Raw genomic sequence first — 6000 nt, forward strand, 5'->3', positions numbered from 1 at the left:
TCAGTCACTACTGGTTTCCACGGACAGCTGCACATTAGTAGCCGATCTTCAGAATGCAAGGGGGGACCAATTCCTTTTATCTGAATCATCTGAGTAATAAAATCCCTCTTCTGTGTCACAGTCTCAATATAATTATGTCAGTGAGACATGTTCCAGACAGTCAAAATCTTCTGGCGAATGCTCTCTCTCGTTCGCGTGTTCTATTGAACACAGAATAGGAAATTCATCTATCAGTGTTTCAGGAGATCATTCTTCGTTGGGATCGTCCTCATATAGATCTTTTTGTGACCAGTCTGATTCAAAAGTTGGGAACTTAGGTTTCTTCCATTCCAGACGAGAAAGCTTGGGCAGTCAATGCTATGACCCTTGTGACGGATGGGTTAACTAAATGTCAGACAGTAAATAACGTCTAGTTCGTTTGATTGTACAATCTCAACTCAATAAAGTAACATATTATATAACAATAGAACAACGGTAACAAAAGATATGATGACGTTAACAATATAATAATGGAAACGGCATTAAAAGTAGTGTTAACGTTTGACGCCTAAGTTAAGCTGTCTCACCGACAATCCTATTTTGAAAGGAAATGATCAGTTAAATCTTCCCTCCTTTTCTTCTTCTTGCAAAAATCTTGCATAAAATTCAGGGGTATATTTGCAAGACCATTCTTATTGCTCTGGCTTGGCCAAGACAGTATTGGTACCCAGAACTACTTCTTCTGTGTTGTGCAAAGCCGTTTAGACTTCCTTTAAGAGAGGATTTCTCTCAATTCAAAAGAAGAAAGCTTCATGAAGCAGTATTTATCCGAGGGCTTGTACAAAAAGGAGAAAAGAAATTAGTCCAGTCTTAAAATTTCACCTTTCGGTATATTGATGATGTGCTGTCTCTTAATAATAATAGATTCAGTGATGACTTACATTTAATATATCCAAGTGAACTTGATATTAAAGATACTACTGACACAGATACATATGATTCATATTTAAACCTTTTCCTCGAAATGACTACTAATGGTAGGTTGAATACCAAAATTTATGACAAACGCGATGATTTTAAGTTTTCTATAGTCAACTTTCCATTTCTGTGTAGCAACATCCAAGCGGCACCGGCATATGGAGTAAATGTGTCTCAATTGATACGTTACTCTAAAGCTAGCTCAAAGAACGTTGATTTTGTTGAACGAGGAATACTGCTTTCTCAAAAGTTGCTAAAACAGGGCTATTAATCAATCAAATTAAGGTCATCACTCAAGAAATTTTACGGTCGCAACCATGAGCTGATTGGCCGTTTTGAAAAAAGCGTGTCAGAAATCATATTTATAATACTCTTCCTCAGTCATAATAACCTTTCACCATTACCAGCTGAACAAAGAAATAACACGATGGATGCCGTATACAGTGCAGGAAATGCTTACCCTTCCGGAGCACATGATTTCACTCCCGGTTTTCAGTGGACTTCGCGTTGTTTCTTATTTATTACTATTGATGTCCTTTGGTTTTATGAGTCCGTGTTTACTCCTTGGTGTTGACTGTTATTGTCTTCATCATGTTCTTAAGAATCTACATCTGCACGCTTGGTTGATGTCAGGAATTCCCTCAGAAAGGGAGGCTTTTCTGAAGGAGCAATCAAACTTAATCTACAGGAGCCGTTTGTGACTCCAAATGGTCCTTCTGTACTTAGTGTCAGTCGAAACAAATTGATCCTCTCAAAACTATTGTTAAACAGCTGGCTGATTTGTTCCTTTCTTTTTTTGAAAAAAAGGTAACTCTTCTACTATAAATGGATTAAATCTGCCATAGCCAGAGCAATATCTCTTTCAGGAGGCTCTGATTTTGGTGATTATGAGTTTTTTTGTTAATAAAAAAAATCTTTTGCCTTATAGACCTCGTGAAAGGCGTTTGGGTCCTTCTTGTGACTTAGGTTTAGACTTCAAGGTTCTTCTGTTTCCGGCTTTTGAACCTTTATATTCAGACAAGAGTCCTTAAATGTCTCAATTCATTCTTCTCGGTACTGTGACTAACTTTATTCTTAGCCTCCTTCAAATTTTTATCCTATGAATGCTGTTTTCTTATAACTTAGGCTATTGTTCGTAGAAGGAATGAGATTCCTTCCTTGTCAATTTCTGAGTCTTGACTCCGCTTTGGAGCTGATAAGATCCCAGTTACCCTTCTCACTGGTCCTTCTTTTTGAGCTAAGAACCAATTACCTTAGAAAAGTTCTGGTTTAATTACTATCCCTGCCTAACCTCTGCAGATAATCAGGTATTGTGTCCAGTGAGAACTTTACTTTTGTACCTAGCTTTTTCACCAAAATTAAGATCTGCTAATTCATCTAGGATGTTCATTCCAATTAAAAAGGAATTTCTGACAGTTCTGCTTAAAACGATTCTACCTGGTTTTCAAATACTGTCATTATGGCTTCTTCTGAAGTTTTAGCTAAATATCAAGTTAAAGCACATGAAGTAGGAGCCTTAGCCTCTTCTTGGAACATTTTTATTTTCTTAATTTATGAAGGTGAGTATTTAATTCACAAAACTAAATTTTGAACATTTTACAAATGTACAGGAAGATATTTTATATAACCACAAACGTTCACAAGCAGTGGTATTGACGGAGTATAGTAGTCGACGAGAGGTTCGGTCGTTAGGGGCGTTCGAATCAAAACGAGTGTCATGCAATTACGAGTGTAGGAAGTAAAAACCCCGAAATATGATACGTTGTTCCAAATCTAGTTTTGACCATCTTTACCTAGCTGCAAATTTTATTTAAGGTTATTTAAAAGTGCGTTCAAATTGCACAAAATAAACAGATAATCATAAATAATAAAAATAATGCGTAAATGTTAACACAGCTCATAATTGTAGGAAGATGTACGGCCGTTTCAGTTCATTCGGTATTTTAGATTTATTCCTCGATCTCGTTTTCTTTTTGTAATAAGATTTGAACAAAGGGTTCATAAAAAAATCTATATGATTTAATTGAATTACTTTGATATCTATACTATCGTTGTTGTCAGTGCATATTTGAATGAAGCAAAGACTTTTTCGATCTTTCTGTCCATGCACTTTTCAACCTTTCTCATGAGTGTCATGGTTGTTCTGTGTGCGGTTTAAGTAAAACCACGTGACTTTATAATGTTAAGATACCGTTACTTATTTCGGAAATGTAGTCCATAAATCTTTTGGGAAAAGAAGTTGAAGAAGGTTTAATCAGCTAAAAATGCACCAGCACCTCTAGATGAAGGATGTAAATACATGTGAATATAGTACCACTCCAATACTAGAGAAAAACAATTATAAATAATGGTTGGTATTAGAATCAAATTCCATCAGACAACAAACCTATACTTCAGACGAAAATGTATCTCCGGAATGAAAAAAATCAAGCCAGAAAAAAAGCGTTTGTGAAATATTGTAATAATGGTAATGAAATTTGGGATACCCGTAATAAATACCTAATATATCATACCTGTTATATTTAATCTGGCGTCACCTGAAAAGGGCGCATTGCCACTGAAGAACGATAGAACAGTAGGCGAGGTCAAAGTTCTGCTTTACAACAGCTTTTATATGGAGTATTTAAAGAGTTGGTTCATATAAACCCTAAACGCGGCTGAACATTCCTTCAACGTGTGTATTGTTATGTCTCGTGACAATTATACTAGGTCTTATGTTGATACATATATAGATAAATCAGACATGATTGAATGGAGTACGTATCAATCGATTTATGAATTTCGAACAGCGGTATTCTACTGTTGCCTTTATTTATGATTTAATTGTTGCTTTTTGTCCATTTTTAAGTAGACATTATACACGTATTGATGTTTGTGTATACAAATTGCGTCGATATAATACAACTGATAATGTCAGTTTAAACCAATCAGAATTATAAAAAATCGCAATTTCAAAAATGACTGAATTATTATGTTTTTTGTGTTATAGCCAGTTCATCTTAGTTTTTACGAAAGAACATATAAAAAATAATGTATTATTCTAGAATTCCTATTTTAAACCCACCTTAGATAGTAGAGGGTCATTGTGTTTTCTGGTCTGTTCATCCGTCTGTCTGTTCGTTCGTCCGTCCATTTGTCCCGCTTCAGGTTAAAGTTTTTGGTCAAGGTAGTTTTTGATGAAGCTAAAGTCCAATCAACTTTTGCGTTCTGTTGTCTCATTGGGTTGTCTGGTGGTGTTGTATAATCGTGTTGTCTATGGAATTGTCTAATGATGTTGTTTGGTAAAGTTTCCTAGTGGTGCTGTGTGGTGATTTGAACTGATATTATTGTCCGGTTAAGTTGTCTTACAGTATTACCAGAGGTTATTTTTTATGGTGTTACCAGATGGAATTGTCTGTGAGTTATCTGATGGTGTTTGCAGAGGGAAATGTCTGATGGTGTTACCTAGGGATGGTATGTCGGGATGAGTTGAATGAACGTTTGGCCAATGTCATAGTTAATCAACTGCTAATTGTAATTTAAAGGTATATTATTCAAGTTATGTCCTTTGAACTATGACTTCTTGGTGGAGGTTATCTCGGAGTAAACAGTTCGCCTGCAACGATGTCGACACCATGGTTTCTTAAATTGCACTGTGATCCGGAAATTTAACTTTCGATCCTTTTGTTTCTTCGTCTAAATATAAGAATTGTGTAATATTTGAACATGCAGTATATTAAATCTATAGTATTTTCCTGATTCATTGATAATAAATGTAATTTTTTAGCCTTAAAATTGATCGAAAAATCTTTATCATATTTAATTTTTTATATGTTTCCTTTTAACCTTTATAGGTCATGTAAAAGTAATCGCTATTAATCTTAACATCTGTCAATTCATCATATCTTGCTACCTTAAAGTTCACAAAAAGTATGCATGTATCAGATAAACCTTGAGGGTGTTAATATTATTGTAAATGCACAATGTTGGTTTTCAATAATCCAAGAGGGTCTTTCAGATATTTATGTTCTTAAATAGCATGATAGATGCAGGTTATTCATTTTTATATAACAACATTGTGTGTCAGTATTGTAAAAGAAAGGCCTTAACAAGTTCTTACTGAAAATGAATAAAATACGATTGTTTCTCCTACAAATAAAATGCAAGTTCGCGATAGTCACACAAAAGGGATAGAAACTGACGTTAAATTCTAACAGACAAACAACCATATTTACTAAAATATATTCATTTATTAACCAATTAGTTATAGCTTCTTGTTGATCAACGATAAACCTTAAATAACCCCCTGTTAAACTTTTCCAATCTGATTTTAAAGTTGGTAGGAGGTATGAATCCCTTGTGTAAATCACTGAGAAGATTTCTATAAAATTATTCTTCTGATTAGTAGTATCATTGTTTTATAATTCCACACATTAACGCTGTTTTTAAAAATTTTGAATACAATTGGTATCGCGTTTTACAATCTACTTGCTTCATAAATATAATTTAAAAACCTTACATGTATTCTATATCAGATAAAAACGTCATATGGTAATACGAAGAATTTAGACCTATTTGCATTGATAAGTCTTTCTTTAGCTCACTTTGGATGTAGCTTAAACATGGTATGAAAATTAAAAAATATTCTCTTGGAGCTGGATTTTAATTCAATATCCTAAGATTAAAATGCATATTACCATGGAAACTTTACAATCACTGAAAGTTGATTCTGTTCCTGTTCCGATATTCAGAGGTCATCCAAATGGACATAAACTACGATTCACACAAGGTGGTCGATCACCATATGGACTCGAACGGTCAAAATCATTTGGAGTACCTTTTGCTAGAGAGGCATCGTTTGAAATAGAGAGACCTCAGGGAAATTCTAAATATTTTATTAATATACCGACATCATTTGTTCGTAAACAGAGAACTGGAACGAAATATTCAGAACAGAGTTTTAGTAGGGGAACGACTTCATTACCGAACATTTCTTCTCCATCACCTAGGACACAATTTACTAAACCTGTGAAACAAACATCTAAGATTACAGTGATAGAAGGC

The sequence above is a fragment of the Mytilus trossulus genome, chromosome 4 (genome assembly GCF_036588685.1).
Source record: "Mytilus trossulus isolate FHL-02 chromosome 4, PNRI_Mtr1.1.1.hap1, whole genome shotgun sequence".
Classification (NCBI taxonomy): domain Eukaryota; kingdom Metazoa; phylum Mollusca; class Bivalvia; order Mytilida; family Mytilidae; genus Mytilus; species Mytilus trossulus.